Source organism: Equus caballus, chromosome 4, assembly GCF_041296265.1.
Source record: "Equus caballus isolate H_3958 breed thoroughbred chromosome 4, TB-T2T, whole genome shotgun sequence".
Lineage (NCBI taxonomy): Eukaryota > Metazoa > Chordata > Mammalia > Perissodactyla > Equidae > Equus > Equus caballus.
Window position 1 is genome coordinate 50,385,766 of NC_091687.1, and position 23,233 is coordinate 50,408,998.

The 23,233-nt window shown below is 35.8% G+C and overlaps 1 long non-coding RNA gene across 1 annotated transcript in view; it reads left to right on the forward strand.

Moving 5' to 3' along the window:
* Positions 1-23,233, forward strand: part of LOC138923748 (uncharacterized) — a 141,511-nt gene that overhangs the window by 113,595 nt on the left and 4,683 nt on the right. The window contains exon 3 of the long non-coding RNA XR_011437826.1: positions 19,570-19,716. This is a non-coding gene — a long non-coding RNA (uncharacterized lncRNA). The remainder of the gene's footprint in view (positions 1-19,569; positions 19,717-23,233) is intronic.

The following is a 23,233-nucleotide window of genomic DNA, read 5'->3' on the forward strand; positions in this document are numbered from 1 at the left end:
TAGACGATATTCTCAGATCCATAATTTGCTGTAAAAATTCTAGTACTTTGGAAGTGCTCCACAGCCAATGGTATTGAAAACTACAGGAAGTAGAAATCACATCTTCAATTAAATTGATAGCCTCATCATGAAAATTCTGCTACATAACTAGTGGCTGAGATGTATAAGAGTTTGATGAAGTCAAATTAATTATTATCAACAATTCATAAATAATGAGATCTAATATTAATTGAAATCAAATAATTTTATGGATCTTCTCTTAAAAAATACACTAAACTCAGTGATGAGTGAACATTACTACCACTGCTAAACAATTTTTGATGGCAGATATTTAGGCATTAAATTCTCTATCTCTGCATTAACATATAATCTAACATATTATGGGATGGATAATTATTTATATAATTGAGTAAATATGTTCACTAAGGAATTTAAATTCTTATGGTCAATCATAAATTAGAAATTATTCAACAATAATAAATAGACAAAGCTATTACTAGAGACTCATAGGAATTAGATTCGAATTATGTCATTCATTCATTCAATAAAAATTTATTTAATATCTTCTATGTGCCAAATTTTGTGATATTTGTGTAGGAATAAATTATGTTTACCTCCTAAAGGCCTTTGACCAGCCTATTCATGGTCACAGTTTAGGTCAGACCTAGATTACTTATGTATTTCCTAAGAAGAAAGTGACTTATAAGATCAGTTTTTAAATTTTCTTCTGATTCCATTTAATAATTTAGCTAAAGTCATCCTATATTCTGTCTACTAATGATGAGTGACTATGAAAGGTATAATCATGTCAAATAAATGACAGTATCTCAAAGGTACAGAAGCCATGGATAGGTTAGGTATGGCCGTAGAGGAATTTCTTTCCAGGAACAATGGAGGCATAGTAAATTGGCCAGGATTTCCATCACGTAATCCCCTTAGCTAAAGTCAACACTTAATTCAGAAAAGTTCAATCGAATCAAATGAAAGAAATGTTTTTGTATGCACACTCTACAGATTATTCTTCTACAATCTATGATGGGCATGTGTCATATCTTACAAAGTCCTTAATATCTGTTAATTACAGCATTTAATAAAAGCTAGTATTTTCTGAGCATAAAACTTTTAGAATCTGTTCTAGTTACTTTGCATTTATTATCTCTGAAACCTCACATAATCCTGAAAAGATGGATGCGTTTCATCCCTGATTGACAGATGAGAATTAGCATTCACTCATTAAGAGTCAAATCCAGACTGACTCCAATGTCTTTCCTCCCAAACTTTATGGACAAGAGTACCATATATAACAAACACATCAATTAAAAAGCAAATAATCGCAACAGAAAAAAAAAACCCGTAAAGTAGCATATGAACAAATAACAAAATGAATAGTAATAATTACTGTGGGAGAAATCAATAAGGATTGCAATGGTCAGAGGAGGCTTCAAGGAATAATTAATAGAGAAGTGTTTAGGTTAGAGACAAGTGGTTGGGAAGTCAGTAAAATCTAAGCAGACATGATATTAGCATAGACTGGGACACAGTAGAGGCCAACTTTTTGAAAGTTCAGAAGATGTTGTGGATATATTTTGTGGAGAACTTTGCATGACAAGCTGTGGATCTCAGACGTATTCTTGTAGCTAAATGGAGCCAATGAAGGTTATTAAGCAGACAACTGATAGAATTTTAGAGGACTAATGAGACACTGTTATTTAAGTTTATGAAAACATGAGAAGGTAGACCAGTTAGACGACAATTGCAACCCTCTAGCCATGCAATCATGAGGTCAGACTGAGCACAAATGAATACAAGGGGGAGAAATATATCTATGGAAGGATCAGTGGTACTTGGGAACTGGAGGTGGGTGGGAGGAGTGTGATGTAGTTCAGAAGCCATTCATCCAATGTGGCTATGAGTCCTGAATCTTTCAAAAGATTAAATGTTTTTTTTCCCCCTAATTGGCTATGACATCCTGCCAGCTGCTCCCTGGCTAGCTAGGAAATCTGCCAACATTCCTATCTACTGAAGAAGCAGCCATGAATTTGTCCCAGGTGTTTGGGGAGTATGATAGAGTGGGAGTAAGGGTTTGGAGAATGTAATCTAGGATCCTCAGACTTAGTGGAATGATCCCCTGTGGTTTTGATATGATAGGAAGCTTTCCTCTGACTGGAGATGGAGTGAAATAAGGGGCGATGGGCTTGCCATCACATTAGCTAAGTGCAGGCCAAATGAATGTGCATCAAGATTGTTAAAATATTATCTAGATTCCATGCCCCTTTATAGATTCTATTCCTCAGGAGAATGGGAGTAAAAACAAATGTGACTAAATTTCCTTTTCCTTTGCTAAGATGGTTCTCCACATGTTCGGTGTGATTGATGCGTAAGTTAGGAAGACATGCTAATGGGAGCTAGATGCGCTGCTTGTTTGGGTCATAGCTCAGGATGCAATTTTATTTTCCCTTTTCGCTAATTGTGACATAACATTCTCATATTCATCTGTCTCTAGCTTTAAATTCTCTCTCACTCTCTCTCTCAATCTCTCGCTTTCCACAAACACACACACCCCATAGAAAGTCTCAGTCTTGTTGAATCTAGCAAAGAGGAGGTGCATGTCCTACATAGTCCATCGTTCAGCATCCACACATTTCACTGGAACCAGGAGATGGTAGCAATCATCACTCACGACATGGGCTGGACAGGGTTCTCCAAGTCCTGACCATAAGTTAGTGAATCACTTTGAATGCTGAGAGTGGCTGCGAGTACTTCAGAAAATTGCTGGTGTTCAATGAAGAACGGCTACCTCAGGTCATGGACATTCTACCCTCTAAAAGTGTGGTCCACGGACCAGCTGCTTTGAAATTACCACATGGAAACTTGTCAAAATGCAAAATCTCAGGCCCCACCCCAGAACTACTGAATCAGAACCTGCGTTTGTCAAGATCCCTGGTGATTCATGTACATATCAAAAACTGAAAAGTATAGCATTCCCTAAGTTACTTTGATCATCATTTTTTCAGCCTATTTTTCAACAAATACTCAGTGATATCAGTGCTCTCTCTGATTTAGTTCACTTCTCAGTCACTCAGGAGACTTCTTGAGGCAATGTAGACACTTACAACAGATTTTATAACACCATTGCTTGTAGTAATTCGATACTATCAAGGAAAATGCATTAATTGCTTTTCTTCACACCCTAAAAGATAGCTCAAACCACTTTGAAGAGAAGAACTAGGCACATATTGCATAAGATTTTCAAAACACTTTATTTGCAAATCTGGATCTTTAACACAGCACTGTCTCATGGCTGATAAAAATAGGAATTTATTTGACATAACTGCTAGTTTCAGTGAAGTCAGCCAAAGATATTTCTTCAGAAATGTGTCTCAAAGGTGAGACATTTAATCTAAAAATATTTATGGAAAATGTATATTCTTGTGGAACTAGATGAATATTGATTGTGACTAAATTAAGCCTCTTTTAACTACTGGAGGAAAAATACTTAAACATTGCTTGTGACATCACCTTAACAATGAATAATTCAGCTGGATTCAATGTACAAAAGACATTTAATTTGAAGCTTTTGCCATTTGAAACAAAAATATGCGTCAAGGAAGTCACCTTCAAGTAGGAAACATCAAAAATTACCTTTATCCCTATATTAAAAAGAACTAGTGGAATTAGAAGGTGAAAAGGTAAAATACTGAAATATATCAAATATTTAATTATATACCAATTACTCATATTCTTCTTACATATCTGTTAAAATATCAAGTTGTGTGTAGAATCAATGTTTAAAGAAATATGTAGGTCACAGAATGGCCAACTCTAGAGCAGGATTCCAAATCGTAATATCCCACATTTCAAAACCAGCTGCTGGTAATTTGACCAGTTTATATTTCTTTGGCATCAGCGGCAGTTCTGCTAAGTCAAAGTAAATGTCATAAAATGTTTTGTTTTCCAGCAGCCACTGGCAAATAATTGGCATCTGTTTTCTGTTGTCTGGCTGCAGTTGTGTTTTCTGAAGCAGAAGCTTCCATTCCTCATCTAATCACTTGTTGATTTAGGACCCTCTAGGGACCAAAAAAAAAACTTGTTGGAAGGAAAAAACCCAACAACCTGAAAACGTGGCTTTCAGAAACAGGGACTGATTCATACATAGTGCATTCCATCAGAAGATTGTTTGGACCCATCTGTGTCTCCAAAAATAAACAAGAACAGGAAATAAGTAACTATTTTTTTGGTTGAACCTAAAACAGTGGAGTTTCTATACTGCAAAGTTGAAAAGAGACAAAAGATCTTTAAAAAAAATAATTTTATTCTCATTCGCCTTCAACTATGCTTTTGACAAAAACCAAATCTGTTAGTTGTTCTAAAGAAAAGGAAGGGAGCAAAACCTCTAGAGTGGAGAAATTGGGTCTGCCTTGAATTTCAACATTTTTAAAAGCTCAGTGAAGTGGGGGATGTGATTATTTGTAGAGCAGGAAAGACACTTACAAATGTAACTGTACGAGGCTCTCTGTTTTTAATGCTTAAGAGCAGGTAAAATGCCACTTTCACTGACTTCAGGCATTCTTCTGGCTGAGGACTAGGCCATTAATAGTCATTAACACTCTTTCAAATGTATTGCCAGAGTGGCAATGAAATCAACACCTTCTAATTTTTATACTGAAGCTCTGCCAAAGCACATTTGGTCTTGTCACTACATAGCGATGTGTGATGTGCTTGCTACTTAAGATACCAACATAAACACTGAATAAAAACATAAATCTTTTATGATGTCGGGACATGTTGCTATTTTATTGTAAATCAATAGAGATCAATTATTCAAACCTAGCCCATTGTTCACTGAATGAAGGGAGGACAAGCCAGTGGCAGTATATTTTGGGGTCTCTTTTCCTATTCTGAGTCAACCATCAATTTAGGTTTCTCAAACAAACCACTAGCTGAAATGCTATCCTTAGAAATCTGATTCTATGCCATGTTCCCACCATTTGTCACCTAGAGAAATGTCTCAAATGATCAGTTAACCCAGTGAGCATCTTTTTTCCCATGAAACAATGTCTAACCTAATCTTAAGTGCTGGTGATCCGAAGTTTTACTTTAAAGCAAATGGATACCTTTGGCAGTTGATGTCCCACTCCATCCTCCTTTGTAATTATTTAACAGGAATAATTTATCATGAATTTGTTCATATAGAATATTCTTTCTGACAGAAGAGAAAGATACATTGACAGATGGACAGAAGGAAGGGAGGAAGGAAGGAAGGACAGAAAGAAAGTTTTCCTTCTTAACTAACTTCATTTAGAATTTTATAATCATTTCTTTTCTTCTTGACTTTTCTTTATTATTGAAGCATAATTGCAGGGTGGAAATACACCTTCCCTTCCCTAAGTCCCACCCCTAAGCTGTGACTTGTGGAGAAGATAAACAAGTTAGCAAGGCAGATGGGGACACCTGTGTCCACCCCTTCCCAGCATAGACCACAGCTGCTTACTCAGTATCCATGCGCTGGTATCCCTGCCTTACTTAATCTTATTTCTTTGTGACCTCTTGTTCCTGCCCACCCCACCAAGGACACTGGCCCACCTCCTTCTAGCAACAAATGTCTAGGAGACTCAATGTCTGTGTAGTCTTCAGAAGAGATGTATCTTATTTCTAAAGCCCATGTTTTCAAAGACTAATCATTACAACTCAGAGGGCATTATGCTTTTTCATAGGGGGTCCAGAGATTGAAGGACATAAAATATACATTTTACCCTCATCTATTACCCGTTGTGACTACCAGCAATAGCCTCGGAGAAGTGTTTGCTTATTTTATAGGCCAGTTAGATTGGGAAGCTCTACGTATTCATTCTGTTTTGCTTTGGCTAGAGAACTATTTATTTATTCATGTATTCCTTCAACAGGACATATATTTACTCAGTTGTTCCTGAGTTCCAAGCAGTATGATAGATACTGGATATACCAATATTAACAAGATGTGGTCTTTGTCCTGAGAATTCTACATTCTAGGGGAAAAGAAAAATATATTCATAAACAATAGACTATAATATTTTGAAATTAAGTAATATGATATGTGGTATATTCAAAATAATATGGAACACAGTGCTACAGGAGCAGTAAGACCGAGATAAAAGGCCTTATGTAACCAAAAGCCGTTTAACGATTCTTCTACTGCCACTATACAGATCAATGCTTGCATTGGCAGAGAGAATGAAGATAGAGAGCAGTCAGCTTTAAGAGTGGGAATAAAACTGGAGAATTGGCAAGATAGAGCCAACATTTTGAGGACTGTCATTGAGTAAAGCAAAGCCTTAAATGCAGAGGACCTGGTAAAGACTCTGAATCACGTACTGTGGTTTGAAATTGTACACAAAGCCTCTTTGCCAGGAAATCAGCAATTGAGCCAAGGAGGGGCTAGAATTGAGAACCCAGGAAAGATGAGTTAACAAATTACCACCATCTTTTCAGTACAGGCAAATGAGATGGATATCCAAACTCACTCTATATCCTTACTTCCTGGAGGGCCTGTGATCACTACTATATGTGGATGTCTTTAGGATTTATCATCTTAGAAGCCAAGAATGATTCAATTTTAAAAGGGTTTCAGGATTTATACTAAAATGAACTAATTCCATTTCAGATGGGTTACATAAATAACCATAAAATTAATTGCTACTATTGACTGGTCAACAGTGTTGGAAGATCTCATAGAAAAGATTGTCCATTTAATAGTTTTCAAAGTCTGTATCGTTCTCTCATTGATAATATTTTTTACCTCTTTTATAATTGTCATTTTCATATGAAGAGCTCATATTTTCAGAAACTTCTAGCTTCTAACACTGAAATATCTTCCAGCTTTGCTCTAAATCTTATCAAAAGATTTTCCCCCCTAATTTTCACTTGTTCTATATAGAAGTGATAAACCAAGTTTTGTTTTTATTGTCAAAGAAAGGGATAATATTAAGAAAATATCCTAACAAAAGCACTTTAAGATCTGGTAGGACGTGAAAATTATAAGAGAAATACAGGCAAAATTAACATGAATTACTATTTTATAGAATTTTTATTGTTTCCTTGTTAAATAAAATAGATTTGTCCAAATGAGCCCTCCCCACAGACATTTCTCCTGACTCCTCTTATTTTTGATTTCAAGTATGTGCACTCTACCTTGGAGTTCTTCCTTTTCTTGAGCTGCCTAAGTGAACACATTTTAAAGAAAAGAGTCCTTCAGGATAATCTTAGAGGATATCTACTTAAGTATGAAAAAAAGAATACAGTAACTCTAATATATTTCCTGTAATTATTAATAAATGACTGAAAACTCAAGGATTGGCATAATGATGCTCTTTCCCCCATCACAATATTCTTGCATGAATGTTGGGTATATTGTATATTGAAGTGTATCTCAGACAGCTGTCTGTGGCAAGCGAACATTTGTATAATCACCGTGAGTTACGCATATGCTTATTTTTCTAAAACATTGCTTTATGGGGGCATTTTTAACTCTTTTTTCATCGAAAACTATATTTTAATTTCATAATCATATTTATCCTAGAGCTTGTAATCATAATCCAGGGGTTAGTTTCAGTTAAAACATTCATTTTCCAAATGTTATTATTCAAGGGAATGGTACATTTAGAAAAGACATTTGGATTTTTAATAATTCTTTGTGAAAGACATCAAGTATCGACTTACCTAAACATGCCAATCACATATCAGAAATTAATGATACATTTAGATATGGAAGAACATAGAAAATAGCTATTTTTCTACACAATGGACTACCAAGATTATTTCGGTACATGTGCCTGGGAGGATCTCTGACTTCATTTTATAGTTGGCAACGTTAAGAACCAGGGAAAGCTATAGCACTCCCATGGCCACCTGGCTAGTTAAAGGAGTGCCAGGAATAAAACCTGGCTTATGTGTATTCTTTCTACAGTTACCCATCTCTGAAAAGTGATAAAGTCTATTTAAAACTACTCACTTCAAAATTTATTTGGTATGTTGACATACTCAGGTCTTTTACCATTTTTGTGTAAAATTATTTTTAATAGTCATTAATATTATAAGGAAAATATAATAATTAGACTGAGGATAACCTATACTTTTAATATTTATCAAGAGATTATATAAATAAGGTAAAGCAATTATATGTATTATAATTTTTACATGTCTGCTGATTTTAAGTGGTCACATAACTTTGAAAATCCCAAATATTTATGTATTCCTTGAAGTTGGTTTTACTTTTTAGTGCAATTCGGTTATTTTTTCTCATAAAATCCAAGCAGATAAGTTATTATAAGTCTAAATAATATTGAGAGTATAATGGCAATAATGCATGGCATAGAAAAAGTGAGGATCTATGTCAAATTTTGGTTCAAGAAACAAAAAAATTTCATTTGTGAACAATCCCAGTATTTCCATAGAGGTTCTGAAAATTTTGTATATAAGATCGGGCCAGTTACTTTGTCAAAATAAAAAAAAATTGCTCTTCAATAGTTATGTTTAAGAAAATTAACAAGTAAGCCAGGAACTGGGAGAAAATATTTGTGATACATATTTCTATCAAAAGACTCATCGAGAACAGGTAAAGAACTACTAAAATAATAGTAACAATAACAACAACAATATTGAAAAGCTCAAAAAAAAAAATGGGCAGAGGACTTGAAGAAAAGGTATAGGAATGACCAGAAAGCATATCAAAAATGTTCAACAGTATCAGTCAACAATACGAAGGAAATGCAAATTAAAACCACCATGTGATAACACTTCATTCACTGGAAGAGCTAAGAAATAAACAAAAAGAACGACATTACGAAGTGTTGGTGTGGATATAGAGAAACTGGAACTCTCACATATTTCTGCTGAGAGAGTAACATGGTACAACCACTTTGGAAGAAAAGGTTGATACTTTCTTATATAGTGAAACATACACCTAGCATATGACTCAACAATTCCACTCCTTGGTTTTCACCCAAGAGTAAACATATGTTCACACGAAGACTTACACACAAATGTTCACATTTGTTTTTATTCATAATAGTCACAACTGGAAACAACCTATATGTCCACAAATTGGTGAATGGATAAACAATGGAGTTCTAATCAGCGATAAAAAGAAATGAACTATTGACATACAACAACGTGGATGCATCTCAAAATTATTAGTTGTGTGAAAGAGCACACACAAAGAGTAGTACAAAAACATACATACTCTATGATTTAATTTATATGGACTTCCAGAACAGATAAATTAAACTGTATGATATAATCCAGACTTTTGTGAGGGTGGCCACAGAATAGAAAGGGGCACAAGGAAATTTCTCAGGACGGTAAAAATGTTTTATATTTTAATTATAAGGGTATATCCATTTGTCAAAACTCATTGATCTGTGCACTTAAAATTTCCATATTTTATTGTATGTAAATTAAACCTCAATATACAAAAAAAAAACAAGAACAGAAATACAATGTGAAAAAAAGGTAGAGCCAGGGTACGGTTTGGGATAATTGTTTTCATCAGGTATTTACTAGGTTTTTACGTTGGCCAATGTACACCTTCAAAATTATGACTTCTGCATCTCATTTATTGATATTCAAATGTAAAAGCAAATAGCATTCTTGCCACCTAAAAGAGTAATTCCAATTTTAATCAGAATTTTAAGATTATGCTATAATTTGTATGAACATGAGAGTTTTTACCTTCCACCTTCTACTTTTATTTTTTGTGTCTTCTCATTGTGTAGACATTATTGTAGGGGAGGAATAATTTTCCCTTCTAGGTTCTTTGGCTGGACTAATAATCTAAATTGCCATAAAACAGATTAACAGAAGAAAAAAATAATTTTTTACATACAGGAACCCCATAAAAGTATGAGACTCAAAGGCGTTAGGCAATTGTGTCCTATATGCCATCTTGAGCTAAGGAGAAGAGGGGAGCGGTTTGGGACTGCAAAGGGGAGGAAGACAATTCACAGGAAGATGAGAAGACCAAATGTTTGCCCTGCCATGTAGATAAGTCTTTCTGATGAAAAAGTTATCTCTGGTAATACTCTCTTCTTGGTATAGGCCCCTTTTCTGTGTTCTTTTAGGCAGTTAAGGGAGAGGGATAAAGCTTTTCCTGAGTCTGCTGGGTCTTGATTGCCTTCAGCTCAAAATAATCCACATGCCAAAGTGGCACATTTTGGGGTGGCTATTCTGCTCCCCTTCATTACGTAAAATAAAAGCACTGAGAAAAATAAAGTGACAAAGTTTTCTTTCAAATCAGCTAATTCTCTCACTTATTTATACAATGATAAGCACTAAATATTTAATCATATTCCAGAATAAGAAACATGCATTCTCTTTGACGGGGTTACATAGTTAGAGAGGCAAATAAGCGAACAGAGAATTATAAGAAAGTAAGCGGTGTGACGTGATTATTTTAAATAAAACATGGTATGGTGGAAGGGTTTAAGGAAGATATTAGATATTGTAAGGTCATGTACAATGCCATGTTGACTACTGTGGAATTTATTCTGAGGCTTTTGGCAAAGTGTTGATAGGTTCTAGTTAGAGACTAACATGATTTGGTTTGTGTTTAGAAAGATCTCTGCTGTCAGCGTGTTGAAAAGAAATTGACTGAATCACAACCACAAGCTGACAGTGTGGGTATAAGTCCGGGCACCTCTCCAGGCATAGATAACAGTGGCTTGCAATGATGATAGTAGGTAGAGTAGGGAAAACAGAAGGAAGATTTGGCAAATATTTTTGATGTGACCTGTGTCTATCTCAAATACTTCATTTGAAAAAGAGGATGCAGATATTATTATTATGAGGGCTTTTAGGGGTTGTGGATAACCAAGTGTTACTGCATAGGCTTAGTTTCTCAGAAAATACCCAGAACCCTCATTGATTTTTTCTTTTAGGTATGCTTTTTGATGAGGAAGATTAGCCCTAAGCTAACATCTATTGCCAATCTTCCTCTTTTTTTCTTTTCTCCCCAAAGCCCCAGTACATAGTTGTAAGTCCTTCTTGTTCTTCTATGTGGGATGCCACCACAGTATGGCTTGATGAGCACTGTGTAGGTCTGCACCCAGGATCTGAACCTGTGAACCCTGGGCTGCAAAAGGGGAGCGTGCAAACTTAACCACTACACCACTGGCTGGCCTCTCATTGATCTTGTCACATTTTTGTTTTTTCTACATTTCAATGTTAATAGAAATTTATATACCAAAGCTGAAGGATTAGGAATTTTGTATAGGAGCAATCCAGACCCTGAAAGATGAGCCTTTAGTTTAAGATTTTCATACCCAATGTTTCAATTTCACATTTTATTTAATACTAAACTCAAAGCCTTGGTTGATGCTTTATAAATTTTAGAGGAAGAATCATTGGAAATATTGCTTCTGAGGAAAAGTAAAACAATGCTGCTTTGCCATAAAAGAAATGTTTTAATGTGGTCTTTTCAATATTTCAGGAATGTATCTCTTTACATGTTGACTTTTAAATGTAAACTTAAGTCTACCTAATTTTATGTTCTAGAAGATTTTTCCATAGAGAGGTCTCATTGTATTTTATATATTTTTAAGATTTCTTTGAAATGTGGTCTTTCAGCTTTTCTTTTCTCTTACTTTAATATTGCTTTTCCCACATATTTTCGAACTTGATGAACTTGAGGATTCATAATTTGTTCTTAAATAGTAACTGAACAAGCTTTATACTTGTTACAACTCTGGAAATATTGTGAGTTGAATATAAGCTGGATATAACACTTCTTTATGATTTTTTTCTTAGATAGGAAATTCAATATTTCATTTCAGTATTTATTTACTAGATTTAAAGCTTAATTGTAAATAATATGTTGACTCTCAAGGAAGCCGCTAATGATCTATTTCTCAGTATGTACATTTTAGCCTGGACAATTTCCCTATACCAACACTTTAAAACTCAGATCAAATACTTACTGTTTTATGAAATGTTTCCCAAATCTACTCACTGAATTATTTATTTTCTGTTTGATTACATGTAGTTCATTTGTGTCTTTGATAAAAAAACTTATTCACCTATCTATTATTTTATTTGTTAATTCAACAAGCTGCTTGAGCATCTTCTATTCGTCAGGCACTAGAACTGGCACTAGATGTACGGGACTGAGTAAAACAACGCTCTTGCTTTAAGGCCACTTAGACTCTTGTCTATCACATTACTGAAATATTTCACTGTTTCAACAAATGTTTATTTTCATCAGTGATATGAGCTTTTAGAGATATTTGCCCTTATGGAGCTTACATTCTACCAGGAGGAGATAGTAAGTAAACAATAAACATAATAAATATATAAATTATAATAAGTTAGATGGTGATAGGTGCTAAGGAATAAAGAAAAGATAGAACAGGTTTAGTGGACTTGAACATACCTGGGAATTGGGCAGAAAGAGAGGGCAGGATACAGTATTAAAAAGGGTGAGTGGGGTCAGCCTCATTGGGATGAGATTTGAGCAAATACTTGCAAGATGTAAGAGTGTTGGGAAGTGGATATCTGAGGGAAGAGCGTTCCAAGCAGAGAGAATAGCCAATGCAAAGGCCTTAATGCAGGAATACGTGGCATGTTAGGGCTACAGCAAGAAATTCAGTTTGCTTGGGGGAGAGTAAGCAAGGGAAGAGTAGAAGAAGAGCTTGCCAGCAATGTGGAAATTTATAGATCAACATATGTCTGTCTCTCCTCTAGAATCTTCCAAGATGTTTTCATATCTGTTATTTCTGTGTCTTATGCTGTAGTGAGGAAAGTTTCCATGTCTCATGTTGTGTTGTGTGTGTCTTCCGTTTTCTCCTTTATCCTCAGTATGATGTACACAACTATCCTCTTTAAAAATAACATGCTTGAATAAATTTCCAAACTTTTCTGTGGTATGTAGTGGAACATGAGGACATAAAGTCACCATTCTAATACTGCATACCTTCTTGGTAAATCAGAAAAAATTAGTAGGAAGGAAATGAAATCCACCTGATTTCGTTTTTAGTAGTGTTCTAAACACAAAATAGTTGTTGGGCCTTAGGGTGAGCCTGCTATTTTTGTTGCACTTTTTTTTTTAAGTTCCATGGGTCTCGAGAAAGGCCTGCCACAAAGACCAGTGACTTTCAATTAGTTGCAAGACAAGGTAGATACTTGGTTTTTAAAGCCAATGGCTTTAGAGCCTTGCTTTTAGTCTGAGCCAACAACACACAAAGGTATAAAAGATATAATCTGAAAACCTAAGTAACTTATTTTTTTGGTTGGTCTTAAAAGAAATTTTTCAACTGATCATTTGTGAGAATAAAGTAAACTTTGGAGGGTTTAAATTCTATTTAATAGAGCGTCAATTTCCCTGCAGCTACTGGAAGGAGACCTACCAGCAACAATGCTCATGGACAAAAGCTCTAAGTCTATAACTCATTCCCTCTTGTAGTGAGCAAAGCAGAATAACACACTGGAGGAAATCAAACTGACCTTCGCTCCAGGCTCTATGTCTGGCTCTGGTTGCCATCAGTTTAGGCCTAAGTGTTGACCCAGCTTGGTTTTTAACTCTGACTTCCTCATGAGCTCTTCGAACCCGACTCCCTCCTTCAGTGTATACTGCAGTTCCTTCCGAAGGCCCTGACATTTCCACTGAGGGTCACTGTATTTATTCAGTGCCAATAACTGAAGAATAAATTCTTACATGTTGAATAGGATCTTCACTATTGTTTTGCAAATTAATCAACTGAAGCAAAATAGTGATAATGTGTTATCATGGTTAAGGTTAATAAGCTGTTGATTACCTCTAGAGGATACAATTGCAGACACATTATTTAAAAGGCCTATTTTGTTGAGCTAACTGATAAATGAGCAAAACATTTACTGCGTGGTGTATTAACGTGAGCATGGAATTTTGAGCCATGTTGGGCTAGCTCAGTTTCTTTCTCACACTCCTCTCTGCTCTCTCCCCAGTGTCAGCTTCATCCTGAGGCCTGGTCCTTGTGTTGTTGCGGACTATGTGCCATTTATAATCCATGAGATATCCATCAAGTTACTTTACCTCTTTGAGTTTCAGTCAACTTGGTTACACAGTTTGATAGTATCCACCTGCCCATTGCTCTTAGGAGAGGTTGCTGTTTAAAAAGACTTGTTCTCTATCTGGGTTTATTTGTGATAATTTTCCCACATTCTCAAGAGCCATTTATAAAAGCCAAATTTAATTCCTGTTCACTAAAAACAAGGTTTATTCATCTTAACCAACATGATATTATTGCCACAGGAATACTGTCTCTTAGATGTAGTCAAAGCTTTACTTGTAAGCTGTGCTGAACTTCCCTGGAATTTCTATTTTGTTATATTGCACAGACTTTCACTGATCTATTCCTCGGGAAAGCAACAATGTAATGGATAGATATCTGGTCTCTACCAGGTGAAAAATGCGTTCTTCAATTCCCCCAAAACAGTAACTTTGGGTGTTTTATAAGTTCCATTTTACAGCTACTGAAAAACTAGCTGGACATTTCTCTGTTCAAAATTGCCAATGACTCTCATTAACATCCTGTTTTGAATATGTGATGCCATTGCTGATCCAATAATTAAAAAGCAAAGAATTTAAAATCTATGAATGTAAAGCATCAAAAGTGGCCATACCTAGCATTGACTACCACTAGGCTTTGGCAGGCAAGGATTTAAAAGAAGAAATCCAATGTGTTGGAGGTAGATGTAACTGTCAATTTGGGCTCCCTGTTGTGTGGGAAGATTCAGTAACCTAGGGAGATGCTGGAGGAAAATTTCATAACAAGCTACTTGTGTTTCTCCCTTTCTTTGATCCTGAAAGTAGTTTCTCTGGGATAATGGATGTTGTTGAATCCATTCTACCCTGTAGAGGAGGAAGACATTTCCTCAACCCCCTCTGGGTCCTTCTGGCCATAAAATGAATTAAATTTACATGAGACAGAATAACAGGAGAAAATTAAACAAAGCTTTATAGCATGTATACATGGGAGAGGCTCAGGCAACCTGAGCAACTTTCCAAAATGGCTGAAGCCACCACCTTAAATATCATCTTCAGCTAAAGACAAAGGGAGGATGTTGGGGGTTGGGGGAGTCAGTTATGGGAGATTACCAGAAAAGCACAGTAAACAAGGGTAAGGTTATTATGCAGATTTAAGTCCTTGCCTTCCTCATTGATAAGAGTTTCTAGAGATAAGGTCATTCCCCCCTCTTCCCCCATACAGAGAGGGAGACAACTTTACAGATGGAGATTTCCTTTACAAATGTAAATGTCTCTTAACAAAGAATAAGTAAATTCTACTTTTCAGAGCTTCTTTCCTGTCTGCAGTTTCTAAAAGTAACCAGCCCAAAATAATCCTCATGCCAAAGAGACATATCTTGAGGTGGTCAATTCCAGTCCCCCACAAACCCCTCCTCTTTTCTAACAGCACTCGGGTTTCCCTTGAGGTTTGCATCTTCCCCAGGCAGCCTCTGCATTTCTGAAGGGGGGCTGGATGCCTTAAACCAATCAGCACATCTCACTCCCCAGGACAGACATTGGCATCTGATCTGATCCATTAGAGTAGGAATCCTTGCTTGTTTGTGTGAGGCAGAAAAACTACCTTTCTATCAGGAACTGAGGAAAGAATATAAAGCTCTGATCACTCCTGGAAGACAGCCTAAAGCAACCCAAGGAACCAACCTTAGGAAGAAACAAATATGGGGGAGGGGAAGGGCATGGAGAAGTGATTGGAGTAGAAACTGAGTTCCATAGCTTTCTTGAACCTCTGGACCAGCCTTGCCTGTAGCACACTAGATTTCTGGAATTCAGTTAGGAAATCCCTTTAAATTGCCTTGATATATCTGGACACATTTACTGGGGCAAGAAAACAAAGCTTTATGTGCAATGTGCTTGTGCACGTGTGTGTGGGGTACTGGAAAGCTGGACGGCTGTGCAGTTTATGTACTGAAACAGGGTCTTCCATATCTGATCTACCTACGGTTTAGGGGGAATCAATTTGGAAAAATTATAGTGATTCATTCGCAACTTAAATACTTACTGGATTGGGAATCACATAGCATGTTTCTCCTGGAAGTTTCCACGTGAAGAGGGAGAATGAACTCTCAAACATTTTATAGAATCTTCCAAATCACTAAAGTGATGCTATTCACTCAATCATCATATAATTCTGATGAACATGAATGACATCAGTAATTACGGTCTTTATTGAAAATTCTTCTTGTAAAAATAAGCAATGGCGTCATGGCTCACACCTTCAAGCTGACCTGTGGCTCCTGATACAGCTGATGTGTCTTCATTCACATGGTTTAACTGTTTTATAACAACAGCGGCAACATCTGGTTTAAGGCTTGACCCGGCTCTGATACACTCTGTTAGTAGAAAGATATAGGGATAATGAGATTTAAACAGTAATTTGAGCATAATAACCACCAATTTTGGAAAGCCTCCGGTGACTTCTCAATAGGTCAATTTCCTCTAACATTTGTTATTACAGCACCATGTATGATTCTTTCTTAGCATGTGTTTTGTGTAATTGTGGGAATAATTGGTTAATGCCTGTTTTATTAAATAATTTCTTATCCCCAAAAGGTAAAGGCCATTGTCTGGAAATATTCACTATTGGCTTCCCAAATCCTAGCACAGTGTATGGCATTTAATAGGCTCAATAAACATACAGATTGCATAAATGGGGAGAGAGAGAGCTTATCTAAATAGGGTAAGAGATAGTCAGACGACAAAGTAACAACAAAAAGCAAAGTCAATTGATATCCCCACACCTCCAACCTGAGCACTTTTGTTTAATGATCATTACAACAACTAAGAATGTAAGGGAATATATTTTAATCCACAGTCTAGGTACAATTTGGAGGCAGTAAATACATTCTGTTAATCTATTTAAAAAAAATTTTTAAAGCATAATTTCACGTGGATTCTGTTTTTCCATTTCACATGTAAATCATTTCAAATATTAGCTCCAGATGGTGCAGTCTCAAAGGTTTCATATTTACACACAGTTCAATATTCTTTTGCAAATCAAATGTGAAAGGAGCGTTTTATATCAAAACCAGTCCTGAAACTGACCAGGGTGTGACAGTACTCAAACCTAAAGACTATAAGGCCTTCCTTGGTTGTTTTAGGATGCAAAAGATGCCTAATTCTATGCATATTTCATCTATCCTTCTCAGCTCCTCCCTCCCACCCCTTCTCTTCCCTTCAATCCCCAGAAAAAGTCAAAACTAGACAATGAGTTAGTGGAAAAGGTTTTCTTATGCTAATCCTTTATTTACCACCCCCAGTACATACAAAGAGAGAGAAGAGAGAAAAGAAAAATGTGAAATGAGTTTTGAAATGTGATTAGTAGTAAGTGAAAAATGTTTCATTTCTCTTTGAATTAAAACTTCTCATTGCTTCTTCTTCTTTGTATGTTTACAAAATATTCTACTCATGGTGATGACTATCTGTGTATGTGAGCAGTGCTCAAATCCAATTACTGCCCAGTATCCCTAACCACACTGTACACAAGAAGTTTGCTCTTTGATTTGGTGCAGTAGCTAATGTTTTTCAGGACCTGTCCTTGTGCAGATCTGCTTTTTAGGCATTTAGGAAGTCCATGGATATTGTTCAAAAAAAGTTGTTGCCAATTCCATGGGGCCAGCCCAGTGGCATAGTGGTTAAGTTCACATGCTCCACTTCAGTGGCCTGGGGTTTGCTGATTCGGATCCCGTCCTGGACCTATGCACCACTTATCAAGCCATGCTGTGGCAGATGTCCCACATACAGAGTAGAGGAAGATGGGCACAGATGTTAGCTCAGGGCCAGTCTTCCTCAGCAAAAAAGAGGAGCATGGATTGGCAGTGGATGTTAGCTCAGGGCTAATGTTCCTCAAAAAAAAAAATTATTGCCAATTCCTTACACCCTCATGCCATATTCTCTTGCAACTACTATTTGTCTCTCAATGCAGATTGTGGCTACATTGCATTATTGGAAATTGAATTTTAAAATGTCCTCGTGGGTCCACGTTTCACCTTACCCGGTAACTGTCATTACTATTTGTAAGGATTCTCAGCTTAGAATTTTGGTTTCTGTATGAAATATTGCTTTAACATTTGATTCAAGTGGTTAGCTCATTTACTTTCATTGGTATATTTCATAGTTTTTTCTCTTTACTCTGTTGTATTTTTTCTTTCCATGTTTATTCTTCTTTGTTGCCTCTTCTCCTTTCTCCTTGTTTTAATTTTGAATTGGAAGAAAGTGAGACTTAGTTTCTTCAAATAATGGAGGAATTTTATTAACACGAGGTGGAACAATCTGACGTACCAAAGCGTGAGGACTGTAATAGAGAGGGACCTTGCAGATGGTTCTTCATTCAGAATTTGAGGCAATTCTCTGATCTCAGAACTTTGTGACTCTTCACTTGTGGGTTCCAACACCTATATAAATAAATAAAAATGAAGTTTCACCATATTTGTCATGTCTCCATAACAATCTCTTTATGTGCCAGTTTTCCTATTTCTTCCACTCTTCTCATTACCTATGGGGCTAATACTTTCCTTACTCCTGAAATAGACATTCTTATTAGCTCAGCTAATAAATATCCTCAAAATTTTTTGGTCCAGACCGCATCATGGGTAGCTGGCTTGCCTGTGGATTGGCTACTTTTGTGCCAAGTCCTCACCCATCATGCCAAGTGAGAGGGAGGTCAGGGTCCCCTGGCTCCTTTAGGTTCATCTCGCAGAGAAGATTGTGAAAGGGCTGCTTCTTCTGCGTCTCTTGGAGTGACCTTTGGTATGATGGACATATCTAGTGCAATGGTCTTTGACTTCTAGCATTTAAGCCCTATATCCGTGTATACAATTGCTGTACGAAATAATCCAATTAACAAATGAAAATCCATGAAGGTATATACTCTGGTTTGCTTAAATTTTAGTCTCAGTGGCTGTAACTCAAATTATGAGTGCCCTTAAAAAGATGGAAGTTTATATCCTTCTTATGTAAAACCTTATTTGCTACTGTGTCTCTTCCCGTATCTTCCTATTTCATTTTCTTTCTTCTTTTATTGTAAAGTATGCTCCTTAGTCATAGCCAATGTTATTTTCACTTAACATTCTGCACTGGGAATGTGATATTCAGTTAAGTCCAGGGATGACGATATTGGCAGGGACATGATAAAAAAAGAAGAAAAAGCCGAATCCATAATAATTGCCTATTACTGGTAGGGCTAGTATAATTGCCCTACTTCTATTAAGTACTATACCAAGGGATAATGACTGATAAATATTTTCTGAAAAATATATGTCTTTTTTGAAATTTTTATGTAGAAATTTGAATATCTCCATCTTATAATTCTATTAGGGTTTTCCTTTACGTTTAAGAAATAATATTCCATGTTCTATTTCTTTAATTATCAACATGATGAATGATTCCATATTTATTGATTCCCACTTATGCAAAAGAAGGAAATTAGTACTCTTGTACTTCTACCTCTCTTGCCACTTTCCAGGTTTTTTGTTGATATTGTGGTATTCTGGATTCATAGTATTATAAATATTCTTTTATTATGTGTCTTCTCTTTTAAGATTCATTAAAAAGAGAAGAAGGATTCTGGAAATATGGCGACCTGTTCTGCATCCATCTTCTATGCTCCCATATCTGATTGCCCACCACTACTCAACTGGGTGGGTCTGGTCAACCTGAGATGTGTGATCATCGTAGGAACCACTGGTGTGAGTATGGGAGTTGTGGGGCTCTCACCTTTTAGAGAAAGGTCTAGAGATACAGTAGTCTATGAGAAGTTCCAATATTAGGATCTAAACATAGTACTAGAAGAGCTAGGTGCTCAATGATTTGAGAACCACCAAATCCAAATGACCTCTGTCTTTCTCTCACACACACATAACACCTTAGATGTATATTGCCTGTGCATAAAAATTTATAGGCTCCCAGGAACTCAAAAGACAGAGCAGGAGCTGAATTTGTGTGATGAATTTCCCTGTTCTCCAGACTAGGAGAAAGAAGGAACACAGGGCCCTTGCAGGTTGTCTCCAGCTAAGGTAGGCTAGGGATCAAGGAAGATAAGCAAAGGGACAGGGAGTGCACCTCCCTCCATCATTTGAGGGATATTCCTATCAAGATAGTTCCAGGTAGCAGAACTCAGCCTCAGAAGCCAACAAAAATGATAACATCAAAAGTAACAACAAATAACAAAACAACTCAGGAAAACTTGGAAAGACAACAAATAAACTTAAGCACCAAGAAAGACATAACACCATCATTCTAGACCTGAATACTATTGGTGTTGAATTAAAAGAAACTAGTAAACAAATTAAAAGAAAAGATGGCCACTGAAGAGCAGAGTGAAATTAGTGTTGTGGAGAGGTACACGTAGAAGAAATATTTAAAGCCTAGAAAGCATTTGGACCTTGGTCTCCATGGCAGTAATTAATGGAAAAGTACCACGCTAAAAAAGAAATCCAAAATAACTTGATCCCTCTGTTTTCTCACCAATAAAATGATGATAATAATATCTCATAAGATTATGATAAATAATTAAAAGAGATAATATTTTTAAAGTGCTTAAAACAGTTCTTAGCCCAGAATAAAAGTTGTATAAGTGTTTACTAAATAAATAAATAAAACTGAAATAATGACTAAGTCCAAACACTGGGCATTTGGAAAAGCCAATAAAATAGATAAACACTTCCGGAGGATGGTTTTTGAAAAGGAGAAAGAGAGGAAAAACAAAAATTTTGGAATATAAAAGCAAACACTTCTAATATGAAGACACTTAAAAGAATTATGTCCGGGGGCAGGCCTGGTGGCATAGTGTTTAGGTCCAGCTCCCTTTCTTCGGAGGCCCATGTTTGTAGGTTCAGATCCCAGGTGCGGACTTACACCACTCATCGAGCCATGCCATGGTGGTGACCCATGTACAAAATAGAGGAAGATTGGCACAGATGTTAGCTCAGGGACAATCTTTCTTAAGCAAAAACAAGAGGAAGATTGGTAACAGATGTTAACTCAGAGCAAAACTTCCTCACACACACACACACAAATTATGACTGAACATTATGTGCAAACCTATGTCAATTTGAAAACCAAGAGAAATGTATCATTTTCCATTTAAATGTAAATTATCAATGTTGACTTAACAAGAAGGTAAAAATCTAAATGGATCTATTACCACAGTAAAAATTGCTAAAGGATCAGATGAATTTCTAGCTAAGTTCTGTTTAATCTTAAAAGACAGATAATTTCAAGATTATTGCAATTATTTCAGATCAAGACTGGAAAGCCTTCAAATTTGTTTTATGAAGGCAATATAACTTCAAAATCAGAACCTGATTAAAATAGAATAAAACTGAAAATAAAGACAATCTCCTTTTTTTTGATTTTTGTAACATTTTTATGGAACACTCAAATTTGAAATATTATTATTTCAAATTGTAATCTGCATCAGAATGATAAATAAGATACGTTATATCCTTTTCTTCTTTATGAGCCTTGAAACACAGTGTGTTCCACAGTTACAGGACATCTCAATTCAAAAGTTAAATTTGATCAGGTATGTTTGATCTGTATCAAGATTTCAGAAGATTTACATTTGTAAGAGAAGATTAACACAGCCAAGTTGTCAAAACATACCTTAAAATATTCCATTTACTGAATCAAGTATCAGGTTTTAGAGTTGAATTTACACTAGTTTGAAGTGAATCAAATAAAAAAAAAATCCCATCCCATTTAATGTTGAGTAGTATCCCATTGTATGGATGGCTCATTTATCTATCCAGTTACCCTTTGAAGGACATTGGTGTTCAATCTAGCTTTTGACAATTATTATTATGGCTATAGGTGCTATAAATATTCACATTTATTGTTTTGTGAATGTAAGTTTTAATTTCTCTAGGCTAAATTATCTCAGAGGGCAGTCTCACTTTCGATGAAAATCTTCAAAGTAAAATGAATAGAATTCAACCAAAACATTAGGGCCAATGGGTTTTCTTCCATGATTGGCAAGGGTGTTACAAAATCAAGATACCAGAGTTACATAAATATTAAGTAACTTGCCTAGTTAGTTCCCTAGCTAGTGAGTGACGAAACAATTTGCACCCTTACTTGTTGTTGTTGACTTACAGCCATAACGATAGTAATAGTAACAATGAAAATGGTATCATTTAAATTTATTGAAACTTTTCCAATTGCTTTATGTTTTATTTCTTAGAAGTTAAAAGAATCATCTTTTAATTTTGCCTTTAGATATTGTAATGTGAGGAGAAACAGGAACTGCTATATTGGGGGGAAGCCATTTTTGAGATTAAATGTAAAATAAAATCTTTGCTTTTGAAATAGATGGAATAAGTGAGAAGAAAACGAACTAAAAGAGATAGAGTTTTTAGATTTTGGCTAGACTAAGACAAGGAAGGATACTCATGATCTACTCTCAGCAAAAGTGATAGAGGAAGAAAATATACAGGAAAAGGTTTCCCAAAAAGTCAAGGGCTAGGCTAAAGAGAAGCAGAAGTGGCAGTATTATCACTGTGGAAGATGAATGTAGTGGCACTTCTAATTTATTTAGTATTCAGGATTTCAACCTTAATTAGGATTCCTTTGTCACATCATTCATCAAATATACTTGAAGAAATGGAAATTAACCTCAAAGTTTCTGTCGCCTCAGGCATGCTTTTAATACTTTTACTCATTTCAGTGTATTGTGAAGTACAGTGAGTTGACTTGGAGATGTTTTAGTCGGAATAAGTAACATCCAAATGAAATCACACATTATAAGCAATTCTGGCAGGGATATCAAAAGCAACCAGTTAAATGGCTACCAACTTGTGTTTCTTTCAGCCAGTGCTAAGAAGAGTAAGTTTTTGTTTGAAAATATTCTGCTCTTGCCACCCAAAGGTTTGCAAAGGTCCTTTTAAAAAACTGCTTTAAGAAGGATTCTTGCTTATGATATTCCACAACATTTGTTTTGTTAACACTGTGACTGCATTTCCAAAGGAATTTGTATATTTACGATTATAATTTGCCAAGTCAGGTATAGAAAATATAGAATTATTAATTCAAAAAGCATGTTAAACATATGCAGAACTACTTCAGACACTAAGATAATTCTTTTTCAACTTTCTCTCTGTAACAAAGTTCTACTCATCCCTCAAAGCATTGTCCTATATATGATGTCCTTACCTTGTCCTTACCTATATGTGATGCCTTCTTTGACAACTGGGACCAGGTAGAAAG